General features: G+C 44.6%; 2 long non-coding RNA genes across 9 annotated transcripts; one reads left to right on the forward strand and one right to left on the reverse strand.

Annotated features, from left to right (window-relative positions):
* Positions 1 to 395: 395 nt before the first annotated feature.
* Positions 396 to 4325, forward strand: LOC144167312 (uncharacterized). The gene is made up of 2 exons (XR_013321950.1): positions 396 to 536; positions 4164 to 4325. It is a non-coding gene; the product is annotated as an uncharacterized LOC144167312 (long non-coding RNA).
* LOC144167272 (uncharacterized) lies at positions 3739 to 20367 on the reverse strand. Of its 8 annotated transcripts, none has more exons than XR_013321926.1 (4): positions 19974 to 20367; positions 11012 to 11082; positions 6948 to 7052; positions 3739 to 4324 (listed from the first exon to the last, which is right to left on the reverse strand). It is a non-coding gene; the product is annotated as an uncharacterized LOC144167272 (long non-coding RNA). The 8 variants fall into 8 exon arrangements; XR_013321918.1 differs by having other exon boundaries at positions 19970 to 20367; XR_013321932.1 differs by having other exon boundaries at positions 6927 to 7052; positions 19970 to 20367.
* Positions 20368 to 20540: the final 173 nt, after the last annotated feature.

Consider the following 20540-nt stretch of genomic DNA (forward strand, 5'->3'; position numbering starts at 1 on the left):
ACAGCGCCAGGAGGGGGGTTCGGAAGGAAAACTGCTCCCCTCCTTCTCTCGCTTCCTCGTAAGTGGCGCAGTCGACTGTTTCCAAGGGGTAGACAGAATGCGAAGCACATCACGGCACATGTTGTCAGTGCGGTCGCCATGGAGAGCCGGCAGCAGCTCGCATTTTCGATGCTGGCTACACCCAGATTCAATCTTTTTATCCGATGTCCCGGCACTGGAGCATTGTAATAAGCAATTTATTGCACTTTAGAAAGTATACAAAAGTGGACGGTGCCATAGCTGTTCATCGTTATATTCTATATATAGTTATAAACGGTATTGTTATAAGTGTACTCGACTGTACCCGTGGCCTAAATATTTCTGCAGCACCTGTATAGAAGCAGCACAATATGCAAACAGCGAAGAGGGCAGACCGAAACCGGTCAAATCACCCATTTGTGCCGCACTCTTCTCGCCGTGTTTCCAGGTAGCTCGCCACACAGAAAATGCTCCTTGGTGTTTTTGCTGTTGGTAGCACACTTATTTAAAATTACCGGGTCATTTCAGATAAGATCGAACAAAGCATGGCTGGTCGACCTCTTCAATTCGCTTGAAATTTTTTTACCTCATTCCCGCATGTATGTAATGTGCGGATTCACAAATATTTTCGGCGGAAAAAATTTTGGCCGACTGAAAAAAAATTTGGAACCCACCCGCGTGGACCCCGGCCGCTACCTGCCCATGCGCCGCGGCCAAATTTAGCGACGTCTAGCAAAAAATATACTAATCAGGCGGGAATGGTAATTTTTATGCTTAATCTACGCCTGGTGTACATTTCGCGCCCAAAATATCGTTGGCTAGAAGAACATATATTTTTTGTAATAAATTTCCAAATCTTGCTCAGAGCGCATTTTGTTGTGTACTTTGCGGGCCAGTATTACCGTAAGTAATGGAGCTAGAGCGCTAAAATTTGACTGAGGGCTGCTCCTGGCAAGCACAAATAAGGGCCGTAAATATTGTGTCTGTGCACACTACGGTTAAAAAGTAAATGGCGCACAATTGTGAAGAAAAAACTAAAACACTCCGAGTTCAGAGGCTTATTAAAACAAAACACTTCTTCGATTTTGCTGAAATTCTCCCCAGATATTAACCTGTGAATGTACTTCAATGATCATTAAAAACATGTTGCATCATTTTGTTCCTACAGCGCGAGAAAAAAGCCTGGTCGGCCAGGTCTTCACAAGATCCTGAGACACGAAACAGTGAGAGCAACTTCCAGTGAATGTGCAGACGTTTGATAATTTTTTTGTACCAAAGGCAAACTGTTACTTATTGATAGTATTACAGAGAATTCAGAAGCAAAACTGAAATTTTTATGTGAATTTTGGAATGAAAATAAACAATCTGCGCACCGCTAAACGTGTACTCTTCGAAGAAAAAACGGAGGAACACCAGATTCACGCGCATTTAAGAAAAAACCCTTCTTCGAGTTTTATGAAGCTTTCCACGGATATTTTCCTCCTACTTTAATTGCGTGAGCCATTAAAAAAACTCGCATCATTTTGATCACTGAAAAGCAAAAGAGCCTGTCAAGCATGCTCGTCACAAGGAGCTGAGACATAAAACGACGATTGTGACTTTCTGCAGATTTCCCTTATTTATTTTGTAGAAAGGGCAGAATATCTTCTGAGATAAGGAGAATAGAATAGCCACGAAACATTAACGAAGTCAACGTTTGAAATGACAGCGTTCCATCGGCACCCCATTAATACCGTGCAGCTACTAGCTGTTTATTTACACGTTGCTTGCTGCATCAATGTTCACAGTTTCCTCAAAGGGGCACAAACAGTCCACGCTGCACATAGTTTGCATATATCTGCTTCTGATGACTTCCTTAAAAGCCACACGTGCCAGGACTGTATGCCGGGAAAGGCACGCACTGTTTGCCATTCTTCCTTTTTTGTTTCGCGATGGCTGGAAACTTCGTTCCCCTCGAGGTATATGAAGTGAACGCCCTTGATCTTCTCAGACAACACAGTTACCATGTCTTTTGCCGTCTGAATCGCATTTCTTAGTGGTTCTCTTAGGTTGTAAAGTGTCGCCTGGTGTTTGACGATTCCCCCAACTCCGTCGCAGGCATTCTTTCCGTGCCCTGTTGCGGAGAATATCCAATGCGTTTCATGAGGCTGGTGAAACGCAATGAAACTCATGAATCTGGTGCCTGTTTTTAAAGTGACTGGCAGCTCCGTCACTCACATAAGTCACCTTGGAGTACAGTGGCAGATTGTCGTCTACCCACAGCCTGATTTTTGCTAAAGCCAAGCAGGCATGCGCAGAGTCATGGCAGACGTCATCGCTTGCAACCACAAAACTATGACAAAAGAGACTGAGTAACAAGCTAAATATATACAAAAAGAATAATAAAATCAGAATACTTAAAAGGAATAATAAAAAGTGATGAAATGAAGATTAAAATGCGACCGTAGTCAAATAGTGGGGAGGTAGCGCAAGGCACTCTCCCAATGTGACAGAACAGAAAACTTGTAACCGTTCGAACGCATGCAGCCCCTTTTCTTCCAGTCCCCTCTTTCGCTCTTTCTGTCAGCCAAGTCCCCGCCACCACATACGGTTGAAAAAGCCCAAAAAACACTCGACTCAAACAAAAAAATGAAGATCCCACATGTGTCGTCCCGGACCCCACCGGGCTCAAGGGCGTTTGCCTTCCTGTTTGGTCGCTAATTCGGTAATTGAACCAGTGTGTCTGGAGAAGGACTGCAGAGGGGCGTGCTACCTGGAGACGTTACCCGCGCCGGGTTCGTGTGTGGCCGATGTCCGTTTTTAATACTTGCCATGTGTGCTGCCGACCGGACGGGCTTCCGTTGAACCTTTGATTTTAGGCGAACGAAAGTTACGTCCAGGCGAGTTAAAAAGAAGACTGCGTGCACCTTGTCAAATAGGTGATCTTATGAACCAAATACAGCGCATCACGGCAGCAGTGCGCACAAAAAAAGAGCGTTGATAATGTAAGACAAAGAGTGACCGCGGTTGGGGAAATTTAGAGGAAGCTATAAAAATAGACCCGAAAACCTTCAAATTGCGCGTTTTACCACCATACATTGCAGCGGTTTCGCCACCGCACGACTGTATCCGCGCTGTGCTCAGAATGACGCACGATATTTCTAGGGCTCACACAAGTACGTTTAGAGGAAAATATCTGTGGAATGCTTCATAAAACTCGAAGCGTTTTTTTTTTAAATGCGCGTGAATCTGGAGTTTCTCCGTTTTTTCTTCGAAGAGTACACGTTTAGCGGTGCGCAGATTGTTTATTTTCATTCCAAAATTCACATAAAAATTTCAGTTTTGCTGCTGAATTCTCTGTAATACTATCAATAAGTAACAGTTTGCCTTTGGTAGAAAAAAATTATCAAACGTCTGCACATTCACTGGAAGTTGCTCTCACTGTTTCGTGTCTCAGGATCTTGTGAAGACCTGGCCGACCAGGCTTTTTTCTCGCGCTGTAGGCGCGTCAGGAACAAAATGATGCAACATGTTTTTAATGATCATTGAAGTACATTCACAGGTTAACATCTGGGGAGAATTTCAGCAAAATCGAAGAAGTGCTTTTTTTTTTAATAAGCCTCTGAACTCGCAGTGTTTTAATTTTTTCTTCACAATTGTGTGCCATTTACTTTTTAACCGTAGTGTGCACAGACACGATATTTACGGCCCTTATTTGTGCTTGCCAGGAGCAGCCCTCAGTCAAATTTTAACGCTCTAGCTCCATTACTTACGATAATACTGGCCCGCAAAGTACACAACAAATTGCGCTCTGAGCAAGATTTGGAAATTTATTACAAAAAATTTATGTTCTTCTAGCCAACGATATTTTGGGCGCGAAATGTACACCAGGCGTAGATTAAGCATAAAAATTACCATTCCCGCCTGATTAGTATATTTTTTGCTAGACGTCGCTAAATTTGGCCGCGGCGCATGGGCAGGTAGCGGCCGGGGTCCACGCGGGTGGGTTCCAAATTTTTTTTCAGTCGGCCAAAATTTTTTCAGCCGAAAATATTTGTGAATCCGCACATTACATACATGCGGGAATGAGGTAAAAAAATTTCAAGCGAATTGAAGAGGTCGACCAGCCATGCTTTGTTCGATCTTATCTGAAATGACCCTACCAGTCCTTCTTCCTTTGCATCCCTGTTCTGTGTTCTCACATTGCAGACACTCCAACTGGCTGCAGGGTTACAAACGAGGACAGGGCACAAGCTGGTCAGATGAGGTGGCTGCAGCATACTCCCAGCTCATGATGGTGTGCTTGGCCTCGAGCAAAGTCCGTTCACTGAGGACGGGCGCAGCCAAACAGCCATTAATCAAAATGAAAAAAAAGAAAAAAAAAGCACCCCAATAAACATACAGCCAACAAAAGCGCCAACACACACCATATCTGCCAGATTCTCTGTGACAAAAAACCCCCAAAAATTGTCTCTGTCCAAACCGCTTCTATTTGGAGGAGCCATGGGAATACTTTTTGAGCAATTTGTAGCTGCTAACTTAGGTAAATATGCTTAGAAGGTTCGAATTTCCTTCCCCCTTTTGTCGAGCAAACAGTTCACCTTGAACTTGCTTTGCACCTAATTACATGGAATAATATACACTACCGATCAATTCCCATTCTGCAGCAACCCCCCAAAACCTGAAAAAATGTGATAGTTAGATCTTGTGCCACAGAGCAGTTTTCACTAAACTTACCTGAGTAGCAAGTGTGCCAATATTCTCAAGGAAAGATCTTTTTTACTCATTTTAAACTTCAAATGGCATACCGATAATTTGTACTCAGCTGTTTAAGTCTAAAAGCAGTGCTAAAATGTATACAAAACTAGCTTTCTACCACAATAAAATCTTAAAGCACACCTTCTTCGAAAGATTTATAACAGTGCAAAGCACTGGTGCATTCTGCTTTTCTAGATTGCACTACCTATACTTTAGCCGGCAAATGAAATAAAACCAGGAGAATATAAACCACAATTTCTCATCTTAGCTCGCTGAGGTTAAATCATACCCTTTTCCCCACACATTTACCACCTGAGATAACTGCACTATACAACAGCGAACACAACCATTTGATGTTTAATGAGAAAATCTTTAAATTTGCTTGTATTTTTCCCATTTGAGTTAAATTTGCCCGAGTAGTGCACAGATTGCTAACATGGCAAGTGTACTACGACCACTGTACACACAGGAGAACAGAGTATATCATCTGAGGACAAGAAAGGCATAGTTGAATGGGAGCACGGTGTGACATTTCCCCCACTGCAAAAAAAACAGCTCTATGCAACACCAGTGACCTAGCACAACCTACACTTTACATCCTGCTGTGGGAACCGAACTATTCAAATTACTAGACGTTCTGTTTGTAGACTGGTGGAAATGCATGCATAGGGGTTCTTCAGTTCAGTTTGCCAAAAAAAAAAAAAAAAAAAAAGACCCCCGAACATTTTGACACATGCTTATATCTACTCGGATGCGAGATGCTTACTTCACATCATAATAATCCTGAAAATTTCGGTGCCCCAAAATTGATTGTTTTAAGTGCCTTATCCCTGAAAACACATTACATCCTTCTTTTGCTGCACCAACAAATGACTATGCAATGGTTAAGCGTGTCCTCTCTGATAGAAACAGCATGTGTAGTTTCCCTCTGTTGTAAATTTCTATTCAGAATCGTGTAGAATTGCCAGACCACCGGTTAGTTACATGCCTTCTAGCTTCATTCTCTAAATGCTATTGCTGAAGGCTGAAGTCAGTTTCACAGGGCTGTTTGACTGTACATGCAATGTACAAACTGTTGTTGCACCCAGAAATAGCTTGCAATTTGGTTAGGCCTTGCACCAGATAAACACAATCACAGTGACAAGGTAGTCCACCATATTCTTTTAGGCCTACTCTTAGGGATGCCAACTGTTTCAAGTATCATCACTGAGGACAGTTTGGAGCCTCTCCTCTAGGGCAGTGGAACAACATGGAAATTCGTTTCAAGCTTGGATGTCCGCCAGTAAGGAAATTATACACGACATTGTGTATCTCGTCGCACTTTTCTGATGTACTTTCACTTACAAAGGCCCTGTTCAGGTAGCACCTACTTCTCCATTCATGCAGTCAACATGGTCCCTGCCACATGTGAGCAGGAGAGCAGGCCTGACAAAACTGCAGTTCTAGAACCTGCAGTGCATGAAAATGTCATTTTGTTATTATACTGCTCTACTGCAATACCAGTGGTACAACCAACACATTGTGATTTGGAGCCGTTTTCGGAGTTGCCAAATATCAATTTTGGAGGAGTTGGCAGCATCTATTTGGGACTCTTTGAAGCAACTAAACATCATTTGGTAAAGATGCCCAAGGTTCTCTGAATGCTTTAAAATAGACCAGCATCGACCCTGGAAGTATCTGCTTGATTTATAAGTGTGCCGCTCTGCCTACAAATACACACAAGTGAGAACTAAATTCACATTAATCTTTAAATTTAAATACAAACAACAAACCTGCCTGCACAACCTGATTTTGTGCATGTAAGTCAAATAGAGTGAATTTCTTGAGACATTGCCTCTTGCATGTTCTGAGGTTTTTCATTGACAGCTGCGAAGTTAGCCGTGTTTCCTATTTTTGCCTTGTCCTGATTATTTTTCCTGTTATTCGTCAGCCATGTCCCGTTTGTCTTCATTTTGAGTCTGTGTGGTTCCCTTGCATGCACTGACAGCGTAAAACTAACAAACCTCAATTTATTCACATAGAATAATTTACTCGAATGAAAATGCATTAAAACGTGTTTGCATAATAAATGTGCCCTTTATATTGGTCGTCAAAATTTCAGGATTTTTTCCCCTCTGCACAGGGAACACATCCCCCCTTTTTGAGAACAAAAATGTACCTAATCTGCTCACAGATTGCTTGTGGGTAGTTACCGGGCTATAAAAGGAGTGCCTGCATGTGCCAGTCACCATGCCTGCTCTGCCTTCCGGTCTGTTATCACCTTCGATGCTCCCCACTTCAGTGCATTGTGGACTGACCTGTGAATGGTGAAGAGGTAAGAGGTTTGATAACATGCCATGCGAGTAAAACTCCAGTCACAGAAAAACTCAAAACATAGTGCCTCGAATAGAAGGTTACTGTTTTATGCGATTCCACTGTTTTATGCGATTCCACGAAGTGCTCGGCTGTACCGAACAGCTAGGATGGAATTCTGAGTTGGATGTTTTAAAAATGTTTATGTCGCACCCGTGTTAAGTTGCGATGTAGTTACTGCTGCAGGGCAGCCTCTGACAAGCATAGAAACCAATGCTGCCCCTTTGCTTGTTTTGTGACCGATCCATATCATCTGCCTTCAGCCAATCAGGGCTCACTTAAAGTTGACACTTTGAAACAAATAAAATGTGGAATACCAGCCCTGGCCACGTCATGAACGTTTTACTTTGCTCATATTACATTGAGCAACAGGTTCTCAGCTTGTGAAGAAGACATAATGCAGGTATCACAAAAGAAGAGAGAAATATAGTGAGCTTAAATTTGCCTTGCACAGAAAACGCATGACACATGCCACGTTTTACAAGGAAACAGCAGCCTAACCTCCATTATTCATTTGTGCCAACTATGTTGAAATGTTACAATACATCTGGATCTCTCATCGAACTGAATATTAAAAAAATGTATTATTTGGACGAGCATTTGTAGGGAAAAAATAAAAGCCTACTGGAAACTACTGAGACGTCAGAGGCTGCACACAGTATGTGCAGTCACTACTTTTGGCACACCTGCACACAAGATCGTGACAGAATGGTGCAGGAGATCTCGTTTGGTGTAATTTGGCACAAAGTGGGAGCAATTCAACAGGCACTCCCCCAATTGATCGAAAAGGGGGCTTGGAAACCTTCTTATCATACTGATTTTATTAACAGTAATGTGAGGTGACTTGGTGGCACCAGCAAGAGTTTGTGGCAACTTCATTCTCACATGACAGCACCCACCATGCTCATTCACCAGTGTGTCGCCCTTACTACCATCGCACATGGCCATGGCGCCTGTGCCAAGTCATGCACGCAAAACGACCATGGCTGCCTGCTGAGGTGCCAGACCCCACCACACCCTCTTCTAGCCTGGCTTTAAATCCCAGGAGCTCAGTCTTTATCACAGCCTCTTTCTACAAATGGTGACCCAACTTCTGCACCCTCTGACCCTGCCACAGCAAACATGGTGACTTCGGACCCAACCATCCATAGGTTCTAGCTGTGCTGCCATAAAACCTTAAAATTCTGCACGTACCTAATTTTTATGAAATTTGCAATTTTAAAAATTCATAAATGCCAAGTACATGCCATTTAAAATTTTGCTTTTAAAAATTGCACCGTGAATAATAATTGTGGCTGTATTGTTTGTTGCTAAGCCTGATCACTCGTGCATTAGAAATTAGTTTCTTGAACACACGGACTACTGCTTCTGTGTACAGAATGAACTCATCGAATCAACACGAACCGTGAGCACTGCTCCTCAGCTGGCAATATGACAAACTGGTTTGATTTTGTAGCGGTGTGGAGCAGTCAGAAGAAAAATTTTTCCAAGAGTATATTGAGGCTGCACCTTGCTTTGCTCTGTTACAGCACTTTGCTCTAGGTTAAGATTGAAAGTGCCAGTGTGCTGAAAAAGCGTTTCCACAAACCTTTGTGAAAAAAATACTTGTTGCAGTGACCCAACCAAAATGCTCGAGGTTGCGCAGATTATCTCTCCCTCATAAACAACCAATATGTTGTGAGCAACTGCCAGCTCTTTGAAAGTCTCAGTATGCGTTTTCTTCCTAGCACTGTTTCTCCCTTCAATTTAGTCTGACATTCAGTCTGACATTTTTCATGTTGCCGTTTTTTGCCTCTTAAGGTGAATTTATGAACCACTCATCTTTCCAGGCACAATTATGGACACCATGTGCAGAAAATCCTGGGCACATTCCAAGTCACTACGTTTCCATGGCTCAAAATTCAGCTTCAAATGTCGGCAATCAGCCTCAGACATTTGCCAAAATTTATCGTCACAAATATGGAGCGTATGCCTGAATAAAAAAAATACAAGCAATGACATTAACATGTATATTATTAAAGGGCGGTGTGAAAAGCTGGAAAGCATATCCCAGTTGCACTAAATTACCATTCAGGCACTCAAGCGCTCGATCCTCTGGCCAGTCCCTACTAAGTCCCCACCATTCCATCACTGAGTATGCACCCTACAATGACCTTTGTGCAGCCATGCACAGACACTATGGCTCGTTTTCATGGGCACAGACTAAGCTTAGTAGCCGTGACTACCTAATCACGACTTCTGCAAGTCAGCTCTTACTAGGCCCTGACTAACATAAACCGTTTTCAAGTCGCCATTCAAGTGTGCTGACTAAGTAGTCAAGCATTAGTTGGCACTGTGACGCATTCAGAAAATGCTGCGCATGCATTTTAGAGATTTCCCCCTAGCAACAGGACAAGTATATGCTTGGCGCTCACTTCCTCATGACATGGTCTTGTGAGTGTTTAAAGGAGCCATGAAGAGAAAATGCAAGTTGGTTTTATTCGAAAGATTTCGTGTTTTATAGTGCCCCCAGCGCTTGTCCGGATACAAACGATGCTTTATTCACTGAGAAATTAAACAACTTAGGTTAAAATTTTGCATTTCCCGCTAAATCGTTTGTTTTCGGTGTCTGCAATGACATCACAGGAACCGACCGCTCTGCAACCTAGAATACCTTCATTCTCCGCCGTACAGGGTAGAGACACGTATACGCTGGCGCCGCCATTTTGTGTCGCTCGCTCACCGCCGAAGCAAGTCATTGTGTCAAAACCGCGCTAAAATTATCGCCGCAACGCGGTTTACTGAAGAAGTTTGAATCATATTGTCTGTTTCGCGTTGCTAGGTCTCGTGGGAAACGAAAAGAACAACGCGTTGAGCATGTTGGCCCAATTGCGGCGGCACGGGACCGTTCAAAGGTTGTCTCCACCCTGTACAGCGGTGTTGGTTTGTTCCCACGTTTCTTTACGTTACCCGAACCTAGATGGCGCCACCATACCGTGGCAAGCGTTTGGTTTGTTTTTGCCCGTATTTAAACCTGGCTTGTTTTTGTTCTGGGAGAAAATATTCGTTCCCTGAAACAGTGCTCGCTCGACAAATGTGGTCACGTAAGACACCGTTGCTTGCGTCAATCGGCCAGTGTCGTCTGAGACAACCCCAAGCCCCGTAGTGCCGTGCAACTAAACCAAGCATGCTGTGCGCAGTACGAACAGCAGTACGCATAAGTACTTCTATGTTTACATGTGCTTTCGTAACTTCCACTGTTTGTCCCATCATTCTTATTGTTTTGTAAAGAATGTGCCCTAAATTTAAGTGCAAATCGCTCGTTCGGCTAGTTTGTAAGCTCTACCTAATTTGCGTCTGCTTGTGCCGGCATCTGCCAATCGCAGAGCATTCTCGTGTGACATCATAGGTTCTGTTGCGGGAAATGAGCTGGTGGGTCGCATGGTCATTCCCTTTTTTCCTAATTATGTAGCTTATTTGAGCGAAGTTTACGTTAAAAGTGGCGTCAGTATGATTCTAACGAGGCAATCTTTTGAATGAACCAAACTTGTGTTTTCTCTTCATGGCTCCTTTAAGAAGTGCTCCATAAGCGATTCCCCGGAACGCACTAAGGACGAATTGCTGTGCGGGAAAGCCAGACAGAAGCAGTCGTTCAACAAGATTTCAGGCAGCTCTAATCAGTAACAGACAAAACAAGTGCTTATAGCCTCAACAAAAAGATGTTGTGTACCTAATTTTTTTCCCCCCAATTCCGATTTATACAGTATGTGCAGTGCCATGCAAAAACCCCACATTGGATCATGACTGCACACCCACATGGCAACTTCGCAGACTGAATTACCTCAGCCCAAACACAGGCTGTGAAAAGAAATAAAAAGAAGGTATGTCAACTCCTTCCATTCCTCTGAAAGCGGCAGGCTCTTACCAAACAAGCGCCTCGACACTCCCCACACCAGCTGCAACAGTCAGCCCCTCCACAAGCACCATGGCAACATCCTGCAGAAACCAAAACAAGCTGGTCAGCCAATGCCGCCATCCAACCCACTGCTCTAGAACAATTTCCACCCTTACCTGCCAACACTCCCCACACCATCAATCACCCAATACACCACATTTGACCGTAAAAACGCTTAACATTCCACCATCCTCATGAACAAATAGTGCAACTAGAAACGAACTCTTCAACAGCCTTTTTAGTATATGCGGTGCTTAAAACCAGTAAACCTGCCGTAAATGACGAAAGGAATTCCCAAATGACACTCAATGTCGCTTAATGGAATGACGAGCATCAGCAATCCAAATTTCAAAGGCAAGCGATCAGTGTTCGTGTCATGGCAAAATACCACACCAGGGGCCCCAGGTCCTATTCTGTGAGGAATGATTGTGTGCACAAATTTTCCAATACTTTTTTGCCGCTACTGAAACACAACTATTTCAGCCACCTGGTAGAAAGCTGAACAAGTGCCAACTGTCAGCCTGCCGCACCTTACTAGCCTTACTAAGATGCAACTATTTCAGCCATCACTGGTTCTAGAAAAGAGAACGAGCATGTATTAATAACAACCTGCAAGAAGCTTTCTGCCTTATGTATATAAGTGGTAGAAAAAATTTACCACCCCTTCCAAAAGAAAGTTGAGAGAAATGCAAAAGCTAAAAGTGCAACCAACATTCATTGAAGGTGCCCCCATTCGATCGACAAACCTTCAAAGACCGAAATCACAAACGAAGAACGAACCCATGCAATGATTTTTCCCGCACTAAGTAAACGCATCTGCGAATGATTTAAACGTATACCGACAGGTGATTTATGAGCTAAAGGTATGCTATCGTACACACTCTTCGTGATTGATGCGGGTATTGTCTTATCTAGAACCGTTCCTTCTTCGCGATTTTCAAGTAACCGTTTTGACACAATGGAAGCCCAGTTACACGCGCTGTGTGTCTAGAGATGTTATCAGACCTTTTCGGTCGACCAACCGGTCTGTGGGAAAATGCATTAGTTTTTGACAGAGTGCAATCGATAAGAAAGCTTTCACATTAAAAACTTCACAAAAGCTTGGTATTGCTAACACAGACAAGGACAAAGGGACTGGACGCACACACAGGGCACTAACTTCCAACAACTGTATTACCATGTTTCCTACGTATACATATACAAAATCAAGCTCTTTCTTTGATAATGCTACAGAGGCAGTGCTGAGGCACTGGTCCTTCATATTTGCTATCATCTGGGATTCTATTATCTCGCGCGTGAGTTGATTTTTGTGGTTGCCATGATTGCCCACTTATCGTAGAGGATTGCAACCACACTGCTTGCAGTGTAACGCCAGCTATCTTCCTGAGCCATTCCTTACATTGTTGCTGTGCTCTTTGAGGTGGTCATTGAGGCAATGCCCAGTCTCGCCTATGTGCTGTCAGAAGCAAAAGTCTGGATTCCATGCGAGCGGCGAAGGAAATGCATTGCAGTGCCACCATGCAAAGGGGTGCCTGCTGCCGAGACACCGCTTGCATGGCCTAACTGGTCGCATCTTCGTTGGCTCGCTTGAGTTGATACACCGTTGGTAAATTCAGCTGCACATGTGTCTTGCCTTTTTGAAGTGTTCTGGCCGAGCCAGGCTGAGCGGTGTAATTCGTGCAGAGTGATGCATCGAACAAGTTCGCTTTTTTTGTTACTTTTTATCATACACTCACACACGTGACACGCTTCAATTAAGCAATGCCTGAGCATGTACTGGCTTACTCTTGAGTTCCAGATTGTCTGGGAAGCACAAAGAGGATAAGGAGTAACAACAAAGAATAAGAACACAGCCGAGCATTAAGGCACCCCAGATAGTAACTGAATATTCAGCGGCTCACCGAGACCACCTTTGAAAAGACATGCAACATGTGCAGCCAAAGGCGACACCTTTGGTTTCTCTTTCTACCAACAGTGTATCAACTTATGGAGTTAAACGAACTGTGTGCAGTTAAAATAGGCCGCACAGCTAGTATCTCGGCAGCAGGTGTACTTCCATTGGGTAGAGCTGCAATGAGTTTCGGCCTCTGCTCGCGGGGTAGCTAGACTTTTGCTCCCGACAGCACCTTTTCAGACTAGATAGCGAAGGCTGTGCCCGATGCCGTCTGCACTGTGGGGACCCTGGTTTCCTTTAAGCCTCATTCGCACATGTTTTAGTGAGCTGGGAGCCGCCATTTTGGCAGCCGGCGCGTCACGTGAGTCGTGATCTCTTCATGACCACATGAGCTGCGCCGAGCCAGCCCGCCGTGAGCATGCGTGTGATGGCACGGAGGAAGGAGGACCTGCTTGTAGCCTTCCACTGTGCAGCCCTCTCCGCGACCATTGGGGGAGACCTCCTCTCCCCCCGAGCCGACGAGCTGGATGCGCGAGTGTTCTGCAGGGGAGTCGGCTGGGCAGTTCGGGAGTGCCTACTCTAGACTCCATAGGACTCTGCTCAGAAATTCCGTCTTGAGCGGTCGTAGTAAAAGCCCCTCTTCCCACGGCTCCAATGATAGATATTGGAGTCTGAATCCCCGCGGCTTGAGCGAGCACAAGGAGCACACCTCCCCGCGAGCGACAGTCGTGTTGTCAGTTATGCACCCAGTACTAGCCCACCAATAAAGCCTTACTAGGATTGCTGGAGTCTGTCTACGGCATGAGTACTTGAACCCGTGCATGAGTCTTCGGATTAAACTGGGGCTGGCATACGGCTGATAGCACTTTCTCTAATGAAGCTATCTGGGGCCCTCTGTTATTCCGTAGTGCATCCTACAAAACGATCTTTGTGCCTTTTGTTGCACATAGGCTTGGTAGATAAGCTAGGGTTACAGTCTGCAAAGCGTCCTCAGATTATTTGAAGCCAAAAACCCAACTTTTATTACCTCCAACCACGCAGCTATCTTTTTCAAACTGTGGGAAAGTGTGCACATGACAAAAAGCACAAAAGTTTTCCTGTAGGATGTACAAAAAGCATTGTGTAGCATGTGTAGAAGGCCTGTGTTCAAATCTGAAAAGCACTTCGAGAACATGTTTGGTATGCCATCCAGTCTAGCACTTTCAGTAGTGTCGATGCTCAAGCAAAGGTTGATGCTCAGGGAATATCTATTCCTGGAAACGGAGCCATTTCCTGGTTAATACTCAAATCATAGGTGGTACCATTGTCATTTCCAAACACAGATTAGAAATAGCTATCGAAGGATTTCGAGATTGAAGAGTCAGAACAGAACACATCAACTGAACGATGATGGGCAGGAAGTAGCAGGATTGATGGTTTTCCAAAACTGAAGTGGATTATTTTTCATAAAAGATCTTAATGTGGTATTAAAATAAAACTTTCCAGCATCACTCATTTTAGTTTTTAGCTCAGATTTAAGTGGGGACTCCCCATCATTACTGTGTGCATTCCGTCATTTTCGCAGGCACTTCATTGCAACGTCTGAGCAGTATGATTCGCCTGGTGTACCATGGGTGTGTAGAATGACATTTTATACTCTTCTGAGAAGGAAACTGTGCTATACACTGGTTAACTATGCTGTAGAATTGGTTAGTCAACATATCAACACTGCAGTCATCACTACAAGACAGTACATCGTCAAAACATGATGCAAGTTTAGCAAAAATAAGGGTGTTGTCAGCACACTCAAAATTCAAAAGTTTTAAATGCAGGTCGTACTGGCTCACAAGCAACATTTAAATGAACAATAACAGCCTAATAGTTGGAAATTTTGTCGACTACACTGCACCGATGTCCTTTCTTTACCAATTCATCATTGACAAAAACAATATCCAAGACAGAATCTTTGTGCATTGCCTCATCAACCAGCTGCAACAGAAATTAAAGTCACACCTTATGGAACCACAAGCAAACAACTAAAATTACATCTTACAGAACCAGAAATAAAAGCTATAGTCACATCCTATGTAATATATGCAATTTCATCCCAATGTTCCACTGTAAAACACATACCATATAATGTGAATACAAAAATAACACAAATTACTACTTTGTAACATTCGATGCAGCGTTAGAGCACTGGTTTAAATCGTAACGATGGCCATGGTTCCAGGTTGCTCGGTTGCTCTAGAACATGTTCCTCATATATGTATAGTCTGCTGAAGCCAGGTGGGTTCGATGGCCATGAATGAATGAATGAATGAATGAATTTATTGTTAGAGACCATGGAAAGAAAATTTCACCAGCGGACGTCTCACCTAAGGGTGGACACCAGAAGGCCTGCAGGTGGGGGGCTGTGGGGGATGGGGAAAACAGACAGGCAGAAACAGGAGAAGAAACATATATACATGCATACAGGACTATACACACACACACACAAAACAAACATGGGCACAGACTAGTTTGCTACCTGGAGAGAGAGCAGAGTGCCGGGAGGAGTCCCAAGGCGTCCAAATAGGAACCCAGGGCCTCACAGACTTCATCCCGCTCTCTGGCACTGCCCGGCAGCCACAAAATCTCTCCGAAGGGCCGAGCCGTTCACCTGCGGGCGGCCAGCTGTTCAGCAGCCCTCCCTGCCACAAACTGGGGGCACTCAAGGACCAAGTGCGGCAGGGTCTGGACGACCTGGCAGTGCTGGGACGATGGCCAGCTCCAGGCGGCATTTTCGCTCTGCCGTCCACACCCCTACGCGGAGGCGCACGACAGCCGAGCGTTGCTGATGTGGTAATCGTGTGGCCTGCACGGGTGGTGGGGCCTCTCCGGCAGCTAACCGCGGGGCTGGGTGCTGGGCCTGCACGTTAAGCTAGATCAGGAGGCAAACATCGAATGCAGCTGCCTGGGCTGCCACGAGTGAGGGGGGGCAGCTTGTGGGCCTCGGCCACCAGCTCGTCTGCCTGCTCGGTGCCCTCCAGCCCGATATGACCAGGCACCCACTGCAGCCGCAGGCAAGTGCCCCATTCAGCCAGCCGCGCCGCCTTGTCCTGCACAGCCTGCACCAGGAGTGAGTGCAGGTCACCTTCCTAGGTCCAGAGTAAGGCCACCGGGAAGTCGCACAGAAGGGTGCAGCGCTCGAGCCCATTACAGATTGCTTTATTTTATGTTTCTTTTAAGCAATTTATGTAGATTATTTTTATAACTAAGGAGCATCTTGAACTGAAAATTACACAAAAAATGTACAAAAGTAACACTGAAGTCAAGCAAACAGAACTCCGATACAAAAAACAGTTGGTGCATCAATAACACCATCAAGTGACAACAGTAGTATTTCACGGTTAGTATATTATGTGGATATCTCAAGCTTATCTCTAAAATGTTTGTTTTCGACGCACACGGAGATTTCGGCGGGAAAAGCGTTCCATAGAATTATGGCATTAAGAAAAAAAAATGAGCTAAATGCTGACGTTCAGCGCCGGCTGGCGTTGTTGTTATAAAATTACTTCAGAGTAGTCAATGGTCTGGCACGGTCCAACTAATCAGGCACTGAATCTAGTATTCAGCAAATAACGACACTTGCAAAAAAACTGCCGTGCTAGTCGAGCATTCACATCACCTGAAGCCATGCCATGCCACATGCGCCCTCTAAATACTGTGGAGGCCCAAGGGCATACAGAGGTTGTATGGAATGCTGTCCTCATTTTCGGTTGGGAGAGCCCTAATGCCATGTGGGTCTAAAGAAAAACCATTATGTATTGTTCATTGGCTGTTGAAACATTGTACTGTCAGCGCCCCACATTACTTTAAACTCAGCATTGTGTAGCCACATTCGAACTGTAAGTGTTCTGAAATGAAATTAAAAAAACGACTTCGTCCCTCCCCCCTTGAAATGAAATGGCACCCTTATAAGCACATCACGTCCTGGGCCTACTGAGTACAAGGATCTCTACTGTCGTACAAGGCAGAGATCTCAACAACTGTCTATGTGCATTACACTCAGATACCACATTGAAAAGCGAGCAGGCAAAAATCAGGAGAAGACAATTTTTATAAAATAACCAAAAATGCTTCCTGTGAAAGCACTGAGACCACAAACTATGGAAGCCCTTGACCTAAGCGCACCTGTCACATGGTTCTCAAAAATGAGTTAAAAGGACACTGAAGAAAACCAGCAAGTTGGTTTCAAACAAAAGTCTGATCTTTCCATAACCATTTTAGCGTTGAGTCGGGGCCAACAGATGCCTTGATTGCTAAGAAATCGCTATCAAAAAACGCATTTCCCTTCCTCATATTCCTCACAGCGATTCAATGAGCTGTTTGCGTCACGATAAACTGGAAGCCATTCTCAGATGATGAATAGCAGCCTACCATTGTCGCTGAAGAAGAAAGTGTATGACAGCTGCATCTTACCGGTACTCACCTACGGGGCAGAAACTTGGAGGCTCACTAAGAGGGTTCAACTTAAATTGAGAACGACTCAGCGGGCAATGGAGCGGAAAATGATAGGTGTAACATTAAGGGACAAGAAGAGAGCGGAGTGGGTCAGGGAGCAAACTGGTGTTAAAGACATATTAGTAGAAATTAAGAAGAAATGGACGTGGGCAGGGCATGTAATGCGAAGGCAAGATAACCGCTGGTCATTAAGGGTAACAGAGTGGATCCCTAGAGAAGGCAAGCGTTGCAGGGGGCGGCAGAAAGTTAGATGGGCAGATGAGATCAAGAAGTTTGCGGGGATAAATTGGTCACAGTTGGCACAGGACCGAGGTAATTGGAGAATAATGGGAGAGGCCTTTGCCCTGCAGTGGGCGTAGATAGGCTGGTGATGATGATGATGATGAAACTGGAAGCAAGTACGGAAGCAGTGCTGTATACAGTATAGAAGTAACTGAATACAATGCTACCATGCATCAAGCGGTTTCGCCAATTTTGGTCAAATCAGTCGTGCTTTCCACAACTCCCATGTACTTTGCTGCTCCGAAAACTAAGCAAAACGTTTAATCATGGGATCCGTGATCAATAATGATGCTGTGTTGAAAAAAGGCACATTTTCTTTTTAGGCCACGTGAAGGTTGATGTCGAATCAAGCAATCGTGCACAGCCCCAGCATGCCTCCTTGCATAGCATTACTGCTGCATGCTTGGACAAGTAGCGCCATCGAGCAGCAACCAGGGAAGACATTGCATGCGCCAGACATTCCGTACACTTGAAAATACTGACATTAGCCAAAATAACCGTTCCTGTGCTTTTTTTTTAGCGCAGCAAAAGCCCGCAGAGGGTCATAATTAAAGTGGCTATCTAGAAGGGTCACACAATTATTTGGCCGAGTATTGCCCCAGGGATTGCACCAAAACAGATTGATTGATTGTAGGGTTTAACGCGCCGACGCAACGCAGGCGATGAGGCGCGCTGTAGTGGAGGGCTCCGGATTAATTTTGACCACCTGGGGATCTTTAATGTGCGCCGAAATCTCGTACACACGGGCGTTTTTGCTTTTCGCCTCCATCAGAAAAGCGGCCGCCGCGGCCGGGAATCGAACCCGCGACCTCGTGCTCAGCAGCGCAATGCCTTAGCCACTGAGCCACCGTGGCGGGTTGCACCAAAACAGAAACGAACTTATTGGAGTTTGGGGTCACCCCGTGATCTCTGGGCTCCCGCAATATTGTTTCTAGCTTTCCTTTCATTCTTCAAAGTTAAAACATGACACAAAAAAAAAACTTTCATTTGAGTTTTTATAAATTGGTGAAGGCATGTTGTTCAAATATTTGTCACGCAATTTTAACCACTTCCAGCGTAAGTTGCGTAGTATAACCAGCGGGGGCAATGCCTGCTTCTACGTTTTGGCTATTTTCTACCTTGTTTTAGAAAAGCTGTGCATAAGAGTGGCAAAGTCGTGTTCTAGGTGTCTTCAGGGTCCCTTTAACTGTGACCAGCAAAAAAAGAATACGGTTTGACCAACATAAAAAGAAAGAAAAGAAACTGGCACATAAACAAATGTGGCAGTCTCAGCCCACCATGTCAAATGTGTCTGAAGAGGTTTGTTCCTTCACACCTTTCCCACATTGAGGATCAAATGTACACTTCAAATGCTCAGAGCATTTTCTGAACCTTCTTCTGGGAGCGATGCATCACTTGCATCACAAACCATAGCTTTGGAAGTTGAACCAAAAAATAAATTGCACACAGATCGAAAGGTTGACCCCTTCCACCTTTCCCCTCCCTTTCCCGTGTTTCCTGTGTTTGCGCACACCAGTAAGGATCACTGTACCTACAGTTCTCGAGAGGTGTTCCAAGATACTTGATGGGTTTGTTTGTCAGCTGACGCCAATGAAGCCTGGTGTTGTTGGCCAACGGCCATGCCCGAACCTCAGACACTTTTGGACCAGTTCATTTACACTACCTGATACCATACCAAAAGCCTTAACGTTGTCAACGGCAATAGTGACACTTTCCTTATTTTTGCAAAATACCACAGTATTATCTGCACATACTAATTAAGCTTGACTTCATGCTGAAGCAGCTTGAAACCTCAGATTCAGTCATTTCCCATTTCTTTCAGGCTCGACGTCTCGATGCAAGGACAAAAAAGCGGGCGGCCCTCTTTGCCGCCAATCGACCAACCTGGAAGCATGGTCACCGTGGCGATTTCATCCAGTGCAGCAATGGCGCATCGGACGTAATTTGTGTTGTTTGTAGGCCGTAAAGCGGAACGTTACAATTCGGCTGCGCAGATTACATATGGGGCAAATTTAGCTTTAACCAACTTTTACTTTGGGTTACGTCAGAGAAAATTTCAATTTCCATGTGACGGCATGTAACACGTAACTCGTGACACTGGTGTAAAGTTACAAACTTTAATATCCCTTTGAAACTACTTCGGAGAAAGGAGCCAGTTTTCACTTCGACGACCACACACGTACAGCTAGCACGCAGCAAATACACTGTCACATCGACCTCCAACGCTGTCGCATAATTAAAACAGAGAAAAGTCGAGCGATACTCACTTACGGCGTCCCTTTGCATGCTGTCCTCAGTGTACACGGCTATGCGATGCCACGGAGAACCTGCGCTCGTTAGCAGCGCAGTTACTGTGAACGGTGCACACGACTTGGCTGCATATTATGGAAGACTGAAAAGTACGATCTGAACCCGCACTTTACGAAAATAGAGAGAGTCAAGTTCCCGCGGTTTTTGCGGCATCGCTCAGCTGGCTCGGCAACAGGGCTATGTCCAGACCGCGAATGTTCAAACCTGAGAAACCGGAGAAACTATGAAACTGTGTTCAAAATGAGAAGCGTTGTGTTGTCTCGTCTCTTTTTCTGTGTTCCGTCCTTTTTTCGCTGGTTTCCCATCCGTCAATATGTAGCAACTGGCTTAGCAAGATTCACTTCTGAGAAACTCCATGGTTAGAGTGAACTCTACCATGGTTGAAAGTATTCAAACAGCAGGGCGCAGCCATCTTAGTTCGACCTCGATTGCGATTTGGCTGGTAAGAGCTTCTTGCCACAAATGCTGAAAGTTGAGTAAAAGATTAAAAATACGCTCAAAAGTTATAATTTTCACATTTTACGCAGT

This window comes from Haemaphysalis longicornis, unplaced genomic scaffold, assembly GCF_048455015.1.
Source record: "Haemaphysalis longicornis isolate Haplotype H1 unplaced genomic scaffold, Haemaphysalis longicornis Haplotype H1 scaffold_1, whole genome shotgun sequence".
In the NCBI taxonomy this organism is placed as follows: Eukaryota; Metazoa; Arthropoda; class Arachnida; order Ixodida; family Ixodidae; genus Haemaphysalis; species Haemaphysalis longicornis.